The sequence below is a fragment of the Lolium rigidum genome, chromosome 6 (genome assembly GCF_022539505.1).
Source record: "Lolium rigidum isolate FL_2022 chromosome 6, APGP_CSIRO_Lrig_0.1, whole genome shotgun sequence".
In the NCBI taxonomy this organism is placed as follows: Eukaryota; Viridiplantae; Streptophyta; class Magnoliopsida; order Poales; family Poaceae; genus Lolium; species Lolium rigidum.
This window is the reverse complement of record NC_061513.1, coordinates 245,437,425-245,455,055: the sequence shown is the minus strand read 5'-3', so window position 1 is coordinate 245,455,055 and position 17,631 is coordinate 245,437,425. Positions and strand designations below refer to the sequence as shown.

The window sequence follows — 17,631 nt, the reverse complement described above, 5'->3', positions numbered from 1 at the left end:
TGAACCATCATTCAGGTAGTATAAAATGGCGCAGCAATGAGGTTAATGATGGCTTATGATCCCTTAGAATCAGGCTTTCCTTTGGCCGCAGTATCTATCTCTTGCTTCCTAGAAATGATGCTCCACTTTGGCCTCCTTTCCTGTTCTTTTTTCCTTTGCGATATGCTGGTTGGTGCGCATGTGTGATGTGAGGTAGAGGCCATATGAAACACTTCAGAACAGCAACGTTCATGGTCATTTGTTATTTAACAAAGAGTCGGATGTACAACCAAGCAGGCCGACCTAGCTCAGTGGTAGAGCGCGTGGCTTTTAACCACGTGGCCGTGGGTTCGATCCCCACGGTCGGCGATTTCCGTTTTATGGTTTGCAACCATTTTTTTTACTTTATATACTAGGTATTTTTTTTTCGAACTGCTGCTACCTGCCCGAATCCTTTTGGTGAAAGGTCCCTTTTGTTCCTCTGTGGTCCTGCCCTGCCACTGTGCTAGTGAACTAGCGTACGTGCTGGCATTGCTACCATTTTAGATCAACCTTTAATCTTTTCGTACAATCTCATAAACTTAGCGTAGTTTAGTAAAGACTGACAGCGGTTCTCCTTTCGTCACAACTCACAAACTAGTAGTAGGACTAATACCAGTGGTGACGGTGGAGCAACAGCAGATCTTGTTGCAAGATTACACGGCCCTTGCTGATGGTATAATGATTTAAGCAACGAAAACAGTACAGATTTTTTTCCGATAAAGGATGCTTTATTACTTTTTGGGAAATCAATTACATCCAGCATCTGCATAACCAGGATGCACACAGCCGTTTTTGAATCTCAAGTCCAAAAAAGATACCAAACTAAAAAATATGTAGGCGAAATACATATCGAAACGATGAATCATATAACGCCTAAGGTGTGGGTGCCTAAGGTGTGGGTGGGGCTTCAATCCGTAGACTATGCTGCCACCCATGTAGGGAAAAAGTATCCCTCGCCGTAGCCTCCAACCGTGTACAGACCTCCGTAAAGAGGTCTCGGTTCTCCATGCGCTGAAGAGATAACCATGAACGAAGAATCCCTGTACATCTGTAGATGACCTGCAACAAGGAGAAATTTTTGTCATTAAAAATCTTGTCATTTCTACTCAGCCAAAGCGTCCAGATAACTGCTAGCGCCCCACCCTAAAAAGCAACTTGAACCTTAAATCTATATCATGAAGCCAATTACCAAAGACATTGGCCATGCAACCTACCAGATAGTGCGGTAATAGCAAGTCTACTACACATGTTGTTAGAACAAGGAACTGCAACGCCGTCTCAAAAAGGGAAACATAAACACGTCCGAGGTAGATGAAGAACCATTAAAGTTACCGTGGGTTCGATCCCCACTTTTGTAAGACTATAAGAGCATATATCCAACACGATCACCTAAATATGACAATGACACCTGGGTGGCCGCGTAGACAGGGAAGGATAGACCGGCGTCCGGTTTGGGTCGGATGTTGCAACCAACGTGGTCACCCATTTAGACAGGCGCGTCCATATATTTGCTAGCCGACCATTAGGGCAAATATGATACGAATATCTCAAAAAATTGATAACATAGAAATATGCAATCTTATTACAGGCGTACATAAATTAAATAATATGGTTCGAAGCAAGTGAAATGTAAAATTTAACAAGATTCAAATAAAATGAGATAAAGATTACTACTCTTGATTTTCTTCATTGTTCTCATTGTTGTTCTCATCATGGTTTCACATGTGATGAACTAAATTAGTTTACAACTGCTTACGAATTGTCTGATCACGGATTTCGTGATGCATATGGAGAATCGATTGGAACGTCGCCGGACCTCCATGGGGCTTGACCAACTCGTCCTGGCCTTTCCAATCTTTATCAAACGTCAAATCTTCCCGCTCATGCTCTATAATTATAGTTTGCATGATCACATAAGTAGTCATCACCTTCCACAAGGTTCGTATGATCCATGTTCGAGCAGGGTGCCTGCGACCAGCCTTCTACCGTCAGTTGTTGCTATGTGGGCCCGCGGTACATGCAAAGGATATGCGTGCTATCGCGGTGCATTCGCGCATACGCATAGGCTCCGTAAGGGCGCGTTTGGTAGGCTGTGAGGGCCTTTTTTTGCATGGGCTGGGACGTGGAACGGGCCGTTTGGCCTGCAGGCCGACGCTTTGTTGCATCACACGGTTCTTAAAACAGTGTTTTGGCTGTATTCAGAGGAACGCTCGAATCGGCAATTTGTGCGGGGCCTGTCCCGTTCTTTTTTTCCTTCTATGCTCGATCGATGCAACTTGTGCACGTGGACTCGTGTTAGTCTCACTCTCCCTTACACTACTCCATATACCCTCTCTTCAAATCAACACAACCGCACTCCGAATCAAAATAATTTGTACATGAAAAAGATGCGTGTCGATGATATGAATCAATTCCCACAATCGTTTTCGAGTTTCGTCATTCGCAAATCGTCAATTTTGTGTATGAAGTTTAAGCGAATTGTGTCAAATTCATCGCACATGCTCAACCGTTAGAGATTTCCTTTCAGGAGTAGGTTCACCTCACCATTCCGCATGACTTTTATGTTAATAGGTTTTTGTTTCGGTGTACATACACTAATAGCTAAATGACTTACAATTATACTATAATCTGTACGTATGTGTGAGTAAGGTTTGGAGTACTTTTGCTCAACTTCTCGATTGCCGTTTTCATGGACGGCGATGTGGTGATGATATGTGAGAAGTGAGAGGTGATAATCCATGGTGGTGGCGGCATGGTGATGTTCGTCTTCGTGGTCGGTGACGTGGTGATGCTTATGACAGGCGTGACCGGCGGTGTTATGGTGGTATTCAGCTTCGTGCTCAGTGACACGGTGATGCTTGTGACAGGCATGAACGGTGGTGTCATGTTGGTGTTCATCTTCGTGTTCGGTGATGTGGTGATGCCTGTGACCGGTGTGTCATGGTGTTGTTTGGCGACGTTGTTGGCAACATTGTAATGCTTCTGATGGGCGTCAATGGCTGTGTCATGATGTTGTTCATCGACGTGGTGATGCCTGTGACGGGCGTGACCGAAGGTCATGGTGGTGATGGTTATGGTATGTGATAGGCAGTAATCCATGGCGGCAACCATGTAAGTGTAGGAAGTGGCGGTGTCATGGTGGCGATGTTTTTGTTGTGCTCACTACAAGAGTTGGGGGATTTGTTGAAGAAAACCCTGGTGACAAAAATGCATACCGTCATGGATGTGTCCTTATAGGTGACGAATTCATCTTTCGTCAAGCATTTAAGGTAATGCTTGACGGTATGATTTTTCGTCAACAAAAAATCGTCACCCATTACCCAAGCGGGAAGGGCTTCCATCGTGTCTGTTAATAGGTGACGAAATCAAAGATCGAGGTGACGAAATAATACTAAGTTACTTTATTAAATGTTATTAGTTTTATATATCATGCGTGACCCACTTGTCAGGAACATATTTAATTAAGTAAAAATTGTGGTTTGGAAGAATCGAACCAGGGCTTTGGCGTGACCGACGCGGAGTCTTACCGCTAAGGTAGATATGGAGTTTTGATCTGGATCCGTAACTAGTCTATTCTACATATTTATTTCAATGGTGTGATCTAGATGTTACGACATAATAATTTCCTTATTAATATTTATGTCGGCCGCGGGTGCCTCGTTTAAATCGCGCCGCTAGCAGACACGGCCTATCTAGGTGATCTTGCTAACGATCGAATCGACTAGGGTTCTCGTCGAGGTGAGAAGAAATCCGTGAAGGCTCCATTGTGGAGGCGGCGAGACGCATCATCGGTGAGTTCTCCCGATTGTTCGCTAGGTCTAGATTTTTTAATCGAGTTGTGAAGATCTGTTCCGAAGAACGTTGGCATATTCTTAACCGAATTGTAGGCAATGGATCGAAGTTGGATAACCGATGGCACCCGAAGTTCACAACAAAGTACATGGCAGGTGTTAGGGATTTCATCAAGTTTGCGCGAGAACACTTGGACAATACAGATGAACCAATCTTGTGCCCTTGCAAGGACTGCCTAAATCTGATACGTCGGGATATAAAACGATCGAGGATCACCGCAATTGTTCGAGTATGTCCATGATGTATACAAGATGGACTAGACATGGGGAAGGTTTTAGTGATGACGAAGGGCGGGATAGAAACGATGATGGTGCGTATGATAGTGACAACGATGAAGAGGAAGACAATGGTGATTGTTATGTTGATGATTCGTCTAGTATGATCGATGAACTGCAGAAGTCTGGAAATAAAGGTCCTGACCTGCCAAGTCTGTATGCTAATCTAATTGAGTCAGCGAAAAAAGAACTTTATGAGGGATGCACCTATTTCACTAGGTTGTCGTTCATTATTAAGCTTCTTCATGTCAAATCATACAGCCGGATAACAAACAGAGGATTTGATCTCTTACTTCAGCTTTTACGTACAGCTTTGCCAGATGTGGACTTTCCCAAATCATATGCTGATGCTAACAGTGTTCTTTCTGATGTTGGGCTTGGTTATGAGACAATTCATGCATGCAAGTTTGATTGTTCTTTATTTTGGGGAGATCACAAGGACGATACGAACTGCCATGTTTGTGGATTATCAAGATATAGAGACCCTACTCGGAAAAAAGAAAATCCTCACAAGGTGTTAAGGTACTTTCCTATAATTAAAAGGTTGCAGAGACTATTTGTTAAAAAGGAAATGTCGACACATATTAGATGGCACAAAGAGAAGAGGGTTGTTGAGCCCAATGTACTGAGGCACCCTGCTGATGGTGAGGCATGGAAGCACTTTGATGGCAGGTTTGATTGGTTTGCTAAAGATCCTCGTAACATAAGACTAGGTTTTGCCACAGACGGCTTCAATCCCTTTGGAAGTATGAGTAATCCTTACAAGTATGTGGCCTGTTTTTGTGATTCCTTACAACTTCCCACCATGGATGTGCATGGATCAATCGAATTACATGATGGCATTGCTAATCCCCGAAAGTATTCCCCAGGGAAAGATTTTCATGTATTTATGCAGCCACCGATAAAAGATATGATGCAGCTATGGAGTGGTGTGCAGACATTTGATGCATGCACAGTACGAATATTTCCCATTGCATGCTGCGTTTCTTTGGTCTATTCATGATTATCCCGGATATGCCACTATGTCGTGCCGAAGCACAAGAGGATTTCATGCGTGTGTGCATTGCGATGAGAATCCTTGCTATGAATCTTTGAAAAACAAAATTGGATATATTGGGCATCGGCGATTTCTTGATAAAGGTCACCCATACAGGAGAAGCAGACTTTTCAATGGTAAAGCTGAGCCTAGAGATCCACCAAGGAAGTACACACCCAAAGAGGTAGCTGAGAAGGTAGAAAGGGTTAAGGATTTTCAACATGGGAAAAATCCAATAAGTAGAAAGCGGAAGCGTGCAACTGTACCGGTGAACCAACATGGCACCCGAAAGTCAGCTTACATCATCTACCGTACTAGCCAGAACTTAAGATAGCTCACAACTTAGATGTGATGCATATTGAGAAGAACATATGTGACAATATTGTTGGTACACTACTTGAACTTGAGGGCAGGAATAAGGACACTGTTAGTGCTAGAATTGATTTGAAGAAATTCAAAATTTGGAAGAAGTATTGGTTGAAGAAAATTGTGAAGGATGATGATGATGTGAAGGATGATGATGATGCAACAGTAACTTATGTGAAGCCCCCTGCACCGTGGACGCTTTCGAAGGAACAGAAGAGACATTTGTGTAGGTATTTGGCAAACACTAGGTTCCCAGATGGTTATTGCGCAAACTGGGGAAGATGTGTGAATATTGATGGTTGTAAGGTTACCGGTATGAAGACGCATGATTGCCACATACTTCCGCAGTCGAGTGTTGCTCGGCTGGGCTCAAGGGAATTGCATCTAAGGAAATGTATGTGGCTATTGCGAGCTAGGAAGATTTTTTAGGGAGCTATGTGCCAAAACCCCGAAAGTTGATGTGCTGAATCGATTGAAGGTTGAAATTGTTGTGATCCTATGCAAACTTGAGAAGCTCTTCCCCCAGCCTTTTTTGATGTAATGGCGCACTTAGCTATTCATCTTCCCGAGGAGGCTCTTTTGAGGGGTCCTGTTCATTATGGTTGGATGTATCCGAGTTGAGAGAAGATTAGGTTATCTAAAGTCTACGGTCCGTAACAAAGCAAGGCCGAATGTTCTATCGCAGAGGGCTACATTGTTGATGAGTGTTTGATTTTTTGCTCTAGATTTTTCAAGGATGGCACAGAAACAAGATTTAACAAAGATGAAAGGAACCAAGACATACGGAGAAAACCTGATCGTGACGAGATGGAAGTATTTTCAGTTGGAGCTAAAGGTCTTGGGAAATCCATTTTGAAACATTTTGACAAGGAATTTGACAAAATGGTTTGGTATGTGCTGAACAACTGTGACGATGTCGAACGTTATATCAAGTAAGTAGTTAGCTTCACTTTAATAACTACTTCTCAATGTTGCAGACATAATTGTCCTGTATTTCATATGTGTTTTTTTCTATGTTTCAGTGAATTCCGACAAGAATTGGGAGGTAGGGGTGTGCGTGACATCGAGGAGACGGTTCAGAGAGAGTTTGCAGGTTGGTTTGCAAACCATGTGAGACAGTTGGACAATGCATCGGAAGATTTGAAGTCTCTCGGCTGCTGGGCCGAGACCGGCGTGTAGTAGTATACGCTGGTTGCAACGTAAAGGGTGCGAGGTTTCGCACGCTTACTCGGGATAAAGACCCGAAGACTCAAAATTCGGGCGTAGCGACTAAGGGATCTTTTGGTGATGCGGATGAGACCGAGTACTATGGTGTTCTGCAAGAAGTTCTTGAACTGCAAGATACGGGAGTAACAAGCACGGTGACAGGTCCGTGTACTTGTTTCGCTGCGACTGGTTCGACCTTGCGGGCAAGGGTTCCAAGATAAAAGATGATGGTTATTTTAAAAGTGTTAACACTTCTATCCTATGGTTCAAGAATTCACCATTCATATTGGCCAGTCAAGCTGAAACATGCTTCTATTTGGAGGATACAAAGTTTGGTGATCCGTGGAAAGTGGTGCGAAGTTCAGCCATAGACACGTGTACGACGTTCCGGAATTAGAAGATGGTAACGATGATGCATTTGTACGGAATGAAGACGCATACCAGGAGGATGAAGGTTCAGTCGACCTTACATTTCATGATGTTGTCGACCTAGACGAGGAAGCAGAGGTGGAAGCAGAGGAGGATGATCATCGTGCTGCTGAAGTTGTACGTATTCATGATGCTCGTACAATTCGTGAACTAGAGAATGGGGAAGATAGTCCCAATGTTGACATGGATATGAGCGAAGATGAACTAGAGAATCAGGAAGATAGTATCATATTGGAAGAGAACATACATGATGACGAGGGAAAAAGTTCAGAAGAAGATAGTGATGTAGATTGATAGAAACATGTAATGCATACAACTATATGTTTTGTTCCAAACATTTGAAATGTTCTTATTTAGATGTTTACGATCTCGAACTTGTCATTGAATTATCCAGAAGGGTTTAAGAGCAAGTTAATATAAGCAAAAATATGGACAGATATAAGAAAGCCAACATGTCGGTAACATAACTTAGACAATGGTTTTAATTAATCGACACTTGACACGATTACAACCAGCAGCACGATATGACTAACTATTGTTTTAACACAAGCAAAATCGACAATCGCATAAAGAGTCTTACAACTTAATTAAAACCTAAAGGGGCTGCATAGTTGGACACACGAGCACCATGAATCACTGACTAGCTACTCCAGATCAATTTCAGGCACATGGGTAGCAAACAAGTAAACCCCTGCATTTCCCAGGTAAAGCAAGAACAGCATCTTGTCACCCATCTGAAGGTGCTTTTCCTTGTCCATGAACTCCTTCCACCCATCGACGCAGACGACCATCGTCCGAAGAAATTGCGTAGGACGCACGCACCAAAGTACTGGGATGGCACACAATACTGATTGCACCATATTGTTCCATATCTTTAGGAACCAAACGGCTAGGGATTTTCTGTTCCAACAGTAGGGACATAGTTTAGCTAACACTTGTACGTAATGTAGGTCGCAGACTTAATGAAATGACATGATCTACTGCTTACCACGTGTTTGTTGTAATTTTCGCTGTTTGTCCAATTCAGAGTATGCAGCATTGGGACAACTAGTGCTCCTTGATCATAATCTCCAGCATTGTGGTACTCAACAAGGTAGTCCAAGTTGTCCACCCGAAGAATGACAAGTATGCATCATCCTCCAATTTATCATTGTTCCATCAGTAGTACTGAGCGAGTCAACAATGTCACGCTTCGTACGGGACAACTGGTAGTAAGCTGCATAATTAAAATAACTGACATAAGATGGAATAATTAATATGATCAATCATTCTGTCCAAAGGTGGATAATTACCTGGATGGATTAGTGGTTCGGTTCCAGTTATTACAAGAGTATCCTGACTAGATGACTTAATTCTGAAAATTAACTCCATGCCAACCTTAAAATTGTACACTCTAGCAAATTCGTTCCAAAATCTTCCGTTGATATAGGTTCGCCAGCTCTGTTGGTAACATTAACAACAAATGCATGGCCATCTTTGGTTCTAAGTGCAGCTTCAAAAGTTGTCCTGTCGGAGGTCTGGACACCATATTTCTGAAGGAAATACGGTCTATAGTAGCAAGGGATGACCTAAATTCAGTAGAGTTAATACAAAAGTAAGTTAACTATTCCCAGATCTCATTAATATATAGGGGAGGTACATTGTTGCGCAAGTAATACATCGTATGTATCTAGGACTTCTATCAGCACATATCTGAACTTCTATCAGCACATATCTGAACTTCTATCAGCACATATCTGAACTTCTATCGGTATAGGACTGAACTACCGATACCTCTATCTCTAACAGCTACAACTATCGTAAAACTCATATGAACGTAAAAGTTATCACAACTATCCTAAAACTCAACCATAAATAAGCGGTTAATACATATGGTGAACAACAATTATTACACACATCTGAATAATAGTACTGTACTAAACTAGCAATAACTACTAGGATCACGTGTTAAACTTTGATGTGGCGGTGAATTAATAAAACATCTGAATGAATTTTAAACTTATAAGTGCATGTACCGTCTTCTCCTCAAAACCCTCTTGTAGTGTTTGCACGAAAAAACCTAACGTGACTCCCCTCCGCCGCACATCCCCTTCTTGTCAAAGCAATCTGGACACTGCAAAAAATATGAAGAAAGATTACAAATCGGAAACAACGATCGATCGCGAGACGTACATTTTATTTACTTACTCCACTAGTAGGCGCCATCCTTGGTCTCTACGCGGAGCGAGAGTCTTACAAGTCTCGCCGGCGAGAGACGTGGCGAGCTGTGGCGGCGAGAGACGTGGCGAGATCTGGGCGGCGGCCGAAGGAGGTCGTGATATGATGGCCAGTTATATCGTGGAGTAAATTTCGGTAGGTCAAGAGGAGGGCAAATGGGCGGTGCTGGGTTTTGACGTGACAACACGATCGAATGCGCAGGCCCCACTGGTCAGTTGGACTGCACGTCAAAAGTCACGACCCGCGTCAATATTCTCGTCGTCTACGCGTCTCAATATTCGCACGGAGTAATTAATGGGGATGATTTTTATCCCCTTCCCCCTCCCGTACCGTCTCAATATTCGCACCGCTTCCTGGTTTCCCCACTTCTCGTCGTCTCCGCTCCCTCAGTCTATTCGTCTCCCGCCGCCGCGTCGCCATGGACATGGATGAGCAGGAACTGCACTACTGGTCCAGCACGCGCGCAGTCCACATCCACGATGGCGGGGAACTGGAGGTGGTCTACACCAACGACCCCTGGAAAGTGCGCCGCGTCCTCGACATGTACACGGAGTGGCTCAAGGAGGACGAGCACAAGTTCGTGGGCCTCGACTTCGAGTACACCAACCATCGAGCCGAGGACGAGAAGAAGATCGCCGTGGTTCAACTCTGCATGCGTCGACATGTGCTGGTGTTCCACTACGCAGCGTAAGTCCCCTTTTTGAATCTTTCGATTGGGGTTTTTTAGTTTCCGCCGTTGTGTCTCTCTTCGACTCTCGTTAGACAATCTTCCCGAAAATCAATAATTCCCGATCTAAATCTGCTAGACATTGTTCCCGAATATCAGTACATTCCCGATCTAAATCTGCTAGACATTGTTCCCGATTTATTAATTTGTTTCATCTTCGTCTCCTCTGTAGGTTCTTTGCATATTTGCTACTAAGTTTACTTGATTCGTCATATGATTGACTACTTCATATGCTCGATCTGTGACTCCTTTTTAGTTTACTTGATTCCTCATTTGATTGAGTACTTCATATGCTCGATCTGTGACTTCCTTTTTTACTTTACTTGATCCCTAATTTGTTTCCTAGTTCATATGCTCGATCTGTGACTAGTACATTACTTTGTTTACTGCAGTGCTTCCCCGTGGGACGCTCCGGCTATTGCGATTTCTTTGGAGAAGGAATCACGTTTGCGAGTGTTGACATCCGTGGTGACACGAGAGTTCTGTGGAGGTCATGGCACATGCAGATTCCTCGTGAGTACTACGTCGATCTCCAGGACGAGTACTTCAAGTACACTGGTCATCAGAGGGCTGGCATGGCTACCATGGCAGCCAGACTCATTGATTCATCGTACGGTGATATGAAGAAGAAGTTCCACCACCATCGGCACAGACTGTGGAGGGACTTCCCACTTCCAAAGATGAACATCGACTATGCAGCCATTGATGCTTGGGTCTCTTACGAGCTCTACCGCAAGATCGTGGTCGACAGAGTCCTTGATGCTGCATGACCCCCTGATCATTTGGTTTGGTCTCCCTCCTGCGTGAGGTGCTTTTGGCTAGTAGTCGGTTCTTTTGAAACTGTAGATGCATGGTCTGCAACCCAGCACTGGTTTCTACTATATAGAAGTAAATATTTTGCCATGATATGTCAACAATTGTCCTGTGAGGTTTCTATTTTGCTGATTACCAACACAGATTGTTTTTATGAAAACAAAACTTGAAACTAACAACAGCAACTACTAGTCGAAAAAAGGAGACATAAAAGTAGTAAACTTGTGGGACAAAGGGATATGTAATCTACACAACTCTTCACGCAAAAAAGATAAACCATCAACGATTTGTTGTACCCATTTGTTCCATTTCCGTCAAGATAGTCCGCATTACTTTTTTGTTGAGATATATACCCCCACAACGGTCATCTCCTCCTTAATTTATTGTGTAAACCCCCACAACGGTCATCTCCTCTTTAATTTATTGTGTAAACACCTACAACGGTCATCTCTCCCTTATAAACACCCACACGGCCATCCCTTCTGTCAATAGGTTCTGACTCTCTCTTCTTTGTTCACATCAATGTTCAAGAAATCGTGAATCGCTAACTTATCGGTCCGCCTCAAAATGGAGATTAATCGCTTATCGGACGATTAATCGATTATATCGGTCGGCCATTTATCGGCTTATTTTTTTGTAAATTTTAGTTTTTGGCACTAAATTTTCTATAATATGCTATGTATAGATAATATTGAAGCATTGAATAGAAGCATTAACTTGATTCCTTTCATTTAAATCAACAAAAATGAAATTGTTTTAGCTAATGCATGGTTCTACAAGACTATAGAACGAAAATATCAACTTTCAGACCGAATTTCAGTAAAATTTCACTGAAAGTCGGCCAAAATATCGGTCATCGGACTGAAAATCGGCTGAAATATCGGTGCAGCGATAAATTAGCCGAGATGCCGAAATCTTATCGGTTGCCACCCGATTCACGATAAATCGGCCGATTAATAGGTATCTTGGCCGATTTTTTGAACAGTGGTTCACATACACTTGATCCACATTGCCATGGCTTCCACGTCTCGGACGCGGACCGGAAGGGGAAGGGGAAGGGGAAGGGGAAGGGGAAGGGGAAGGGGAAGGGGAAGTGGATCATCATCATTGCCACCACCACCGTCAACACTGCCATTGATCATAGAGGAGTTCTTCATCGTCGTGTATGAAGACCCTTTGGTCGAGAAGGTATGTACGCGTTCCCACATATATGATGCATGTGATTAATTATGGGCATGTTCTTAAAAACCTTTAATTTCAAACGATCGGCGCTCGATCTCTTTGCAGGAACTACCAAAAAATTTGCGGACTATCTTGACGGCCAGGAGCCGGCTAAGGTGTATCTCGCGAGCAGCTGACTCAGGGTCCTCGTCTCCGGACCGTGGAGGTCCTATTTGACGGACAAGGCCGAATGTACCTCGACAAGGGCTGGGAGAAATTCGCCATCGCGCACGGTGTGGATTTCGGCTGGTTCGTACACTTCAAATATGAAGGCGATGATGTGCTCACAGGTGAAGGTGTTCGACGGAACAATGTGCAGGAGGTACTACTACTCGGACGACGAAGATACTGACGATGAAAGCGACGACGACGTGAAGCCATGCATCCATCCCCTTTAGATAAGGGGATTATGACCAAGAATATATATGTAGCTTCATATGCATCGATTTAGAGATCTAGCTATTTTCTATATATTATGCATGTAAAAAATAATATCACATTTCCACTATTATTCGAGCACCACATCCTCCAAATTGTCCTGTGAGGTTTCAATTTTGCTGATTACCAACACAGATTGTATTTATGAAAACAAAACTTGAAACTAACAACAACAACTACAAGTCGAAAAAGGAGACATAAAAGTAGTAAACTTGTGGGACAAAAGGATATGTAATCTACACAACTCTGCTGTAGCCAAACATTGGTAGTCGAAATTAACTCGAAACTTGCTTAGCTACAGAATAAAACATCTACACAAATGCAGCTTGCATCAACATGAAAAAAGAGATAATATGTGCAGCAGTAATGCTTCTGCAACAGCAAACAACATATAAACATGACATAGTCTTAAACAACTGGGTATGATTGCCCAGGTTCCAAATAACAAAAGTAGAACATAGTCTTTGAAACATGACATAGTTTAACCATGAACCTCCAGGGGAACAACTAAACAGAAACTAAATTTAGTGGACAACATGAGGGCCAACAGCTGGACCGACGAGCGGGATGAGGCCAGTCTTGACGTAGTCCCTGAGGAACTTGCCAAAGGCAGCGTGCTTCGCCTTGCTAGCAGGCTTGTGCTTGTGCGCGCTACCTTGTCCAACTCCCGTCGCGTGCTGGATCAGACACTCAATATCGTTCGGGAAAACCCTGCCGCAGAATGGGCAATTAGGCTTTCCGTTCCGACGGAAAGGGATCTGGCCTGTCTTCACCTTCTTCGAACGAAGCGGCTCTTCCGGTCCCGGTCCTCCTTGTCGCCGTCAACGTCCTCGCAGTCTTCCTGCGATTTTGAAAGTAAAGAAGAAGTGAGAGAAGGAAATTAACTGAAATACAATTCAAGCATTAAATATTTTTGTATGAACATTATTAAGAATTAATCATCATGTACAATCAACATTTATGATCCAGATCCAACCATAGATAATTAGTTCACTAATATAAATAAGCACCAATTTAAACTGTTGTCACAAATTGTTCATGGGTAGTCCAATCATTATTTCAGTAATATAACTAAGCACCAATTTAAGAGAAAATGGTGATTATAAATATCATGGATCAGGGATCAATCATTTGTTCCGTGAAGATGTACTGATTCATAAAACAATATGGATTCATGACGTCAATAAGCAGGAATTCAAGAAAAATGGTGGTCATAAATTACATGCATCTGATCATTCATTTGTTCCCTAAATAAAAATGATGTACACACTATGGTTTCATCGTATAAATAAGCACCAGTTTAAGACAAATGGTGATTATAAAATCCATGGATCAGATCAATTAATAGTACCTATAATATAATTCTTGTAATCATAATCACTCTGGTATGATTCATATTCATACACAAGGAATCATGACCTAATTAAGATAACTGTCATCTACTAATTTGAAACATGCATGAATATTCATGGTACCATAAATCATTTGGTTGATACTTTGGTACAGTTGAATCAAGATGTGCATCAAATATTACAAATCTAGTAACTACAAACCATAAATCAGATGAGTAAGAACCCCAGAATCATCAATTTGTACAAGAAGTAGCAGACAGGGCAAATCAATCTACCCTATGAGCAAACCCTATGGTGAACAGTAAGATCAAGAAAAACAGGGGATCGATCGGAATAGTAGAGTACCTCGCTGCAGTTGTCGGAGGCCTCCTCTTCGAACTCGTCGCACTCTCTGGGACCATATAGCTCGCGGTACTGCTTGGAGTGGCGGTAGAACGGGTCATTCGGATCGAAGCCCTGGTCATCCGCTTGTGCCGCGGGAGCGAGGACGTCTCCCTTGGCCTCATCAGCGACGGCGACCACGGCCGGTTGGGCGGAGCCCTCCACGGTCACGGCGCGGCGAAGAGCGGCTCTAGTTCCGGAAGAAGATCCCGCCTCCGCGGCGTCGACTACTACCGGAGCATCGCCGTCGCCTCTGTCGATGTTGACGACCGCACTCGCCTCCGGCTCGTCTCCGCGAACACGCTTCATCTTCGGGATCTTCGGTGGAAGGGGAGGTCGGTGGTGCGCTGGTGGAGGTGCAAGCAGGGTTTTTGCCAGATTGGGGAATAGAAGTTGCGGGTGGGAGAGACGATGGGGCCGATGGATATACAATAGATGCTGCCGTTTGGGTTCCTCTGTGTGACGCGTGCGTGTGAAAACGTGGATTCCTGCATGTAGTCCACTTTCCCATTACTTTGACATGGGTCCCACGCATGACGGATGGGCAAGCACAGAATTTTCAAGATGGGTATTAAAAACTATAAAATATTTTAAATACGAATTAGTGATCACACATAGAAAGAAATAAATAAAAAATGAATCGAGTATGTAAATTGTTTCAAATTTCTAAGAATTTCATACCATGATTTGGGCTGGAATTTTGAGTGTTTGGTCAAACCTAGGTTGACCCCATTGTACTAAGAGGTTGTCAAACCTTTTCAAAGTGAAACTTCTGTTCTAGGGTAATGTGGTGATGCCAAATCAGACCAACACGTGCTCCCAATTTTCCCAATACCCTAAGATGTACATGCTTGACAAGTGATGCCTCTTCTTGAGTTTAGGGGATGAATTTTTGAAAATTTTCAAACCAAACTGCCAAGATAGCATGCTAGCGTCATTACCCACATGTTGATGCACCCTTGTGCCAAATTTTGATATGAAACCTTGTTTGCTATGGGTTTTGATTTATTGGAGTTGGTGGCATGGTGTCCCCATGGTGGAGATGTGTCGAAAGAGGGGTTTTCGGACGAAAAGAGGGGGGAATGGCCAAAAACTGACCAAACCACCATGGATTGGGGCAAGATTTGGCACCCTTGTGCACATTGTGATATGACACCTTGTTTGCTATGGGTTTTGATTTTTGGAGTTGGTGGCATGGTGTCCCCATGGTGTAGATGTGTCGAAAGAGGGGTTTTCGGACGAAAAGAGGGGGAATGGCCAAAAACTGACCAAACCACCATGGATTGGGGCAATGATTTGGCACCCTTGTGCACATTGTGATATGAAACCTTGGTTGCTATGGGTTTTGATTTTTTGGAGTTGGTGGCATGGTGTCCCCATGGTGTAGATGTGTCGAAAGAGGGGTTTTCGGACGAAAAGAGGGCGGAATGGCCAAAAACCGACCAAACCACCATGGATTGGGGCAAGATTTGGCACCCTTGTGCACATTTTGATATGAAACCTTGTTTGCTATGGGTTTTGATTTTTTGGAGTTGGTGGCATGGTGTCCCCATGCTGTAGATGTGTCGAAAGAGGGGTTTTCGGACGAAAAGAGGGGGGAATGGCCAAAAACTGACCAAACCACCATGGATTGGGGCAAGATTTGGCACCCTTGTGCACATTGTGATATGACACCTTGGTTGCTATGGGTTTTGATTTTTTGGAGTTGGTGGCATGGTGTCCCCATGGTGGAGATGTGTCGAAAGAGGGGTTTTCGAACGAAAAGAGGGGGGAATGGCCAAAAACTGACCAAACCACCATGGATTGGGGCAAGATTTGGCACCCTTGTGCACATTGTGATATGACACCTTGGTTGCTATGGGTTTTGATTTTTTGAGTTGGTGGCATGGTGTCCCCATGGTGTAGATGTGTCGAAAGAGGGGTTTTCGGACGAAAAGAGGGGGAATGGCCAAAAACCGACCAAACCACCATGGATTGGGGCAAGATTTGGCACCCTTGTGCACATTGTGATATGACACCTTGGTTGCTATGGGTTTTGATTTTTTGGAGTTGGTGGCATGGTGTCCCCATGGTGTAGATGTGTCGAAAGAGGGGTTTTCGGACGAAAAGAGGGGGAATGGCCAAAAACTGACCAAACCACCATGGATTGGGGCAAGATTTGGCACCCTTGTGCACATTGTGATATGAAACCTTGGTTGCTATGGGTTTTGATTTTTTGGAGTTGGTGGCATGGTGTCCCCATGGTGTAGATGTGTCGAAAGAGGGGTTTTCGGACGAAAAGAGGGGGAATGGCCAAAAACTGACCAAACCACCATGGATTGGGGCAAGATTTGGCACCCTTGTGCACATTGTGATATGAAACCTTGGTTGCTATGGGTTTTGATTTTTTGGAGTTGGTGGCATGGTGTCCCCATGGTGTAGATGTGTCGAAAGAGGGGTTTTCGGACGAAAAGAGGGGGGAATGGCCAAAAACTGACCAAAACCACCATGGATTGGGGCAAGATTTGGCACCCTTGTGCACATTGTGATATGACACCTTGGTTGCTATGGGTTTTGATTTTTTGGAGTTGGTGGCATGGTGTCCCCATGGTGTAGATGTGTCGAAAGAGGGGTTTTCGGACGAAAAGAGGGGGAATGGCCAAAAACTGACCAAACCACCATGGATTGGGGAAATATTTGGCACCCTTGTGCACATTGTGATATGAAACCTTGGTTGCTATGGGTTTTGATTTTTTGGAGTTGGTGGCATGGTGTCCCCATGGTGGAGATGTGTCGAAAGAGGGGTTTTCGGACGAAAAGAGGGGGAATGGCCAAAAACTGACCAAACCACCATGGATTGGGGCAAGATTTGGCACCCTTGTGCACATTGTGATATGAAACCTTGGTTGCTATGGGTTTTGATTTTTTGGAGTTGGTGGCATGGTGTCCCCATGGTGTAGATGTGTCGAAAGAGGGGTTTTCGGACGAAAAGAGGGGGGAATGGCCAAAAACTGACCAAACCACCATGGATTGGGGCAAGATTTGGCACCCTTGTGCACATTGTGATATGACACCTTGTTTGCTATGGGTTTTGATTTTTTGGAGTTGGTGGCATGGTGTCCCCATGGTGTAGATGTGTCGAAAGAGGGGTTTTCGGACGAAAAGAGGGGGAATGGCCAAAAACTGACCAAACCACCATGGATTGGGGCAAGATTTGGCACCCTTGTGCACATTGTGATATGAAACCTTGGTTGCTATGGGTTTTGATTTTTTGGAGTTGGTGGCATGGTGTCCCCATGGTGTAGATGTGTCGAAAGA

At 43.8% G+C, this 17,631-nt stretch overlaps 1 non-coding gene across 1 annotated transcript; it reads left to right on the top strand.

Moving 5' to 3' along the window:
* Positions 1-276: 276 nt before the first annotated feature.
* TRNAK-UUU lies at positions 277-348 on the top strand. The gene has a single exon. It is a non-coding gene; the product is annotated as a tRNA-Lys (tRNA).
* The last annotated feature ends 17,283 nt before the right edge of the window (positions 349-17,631 follow it).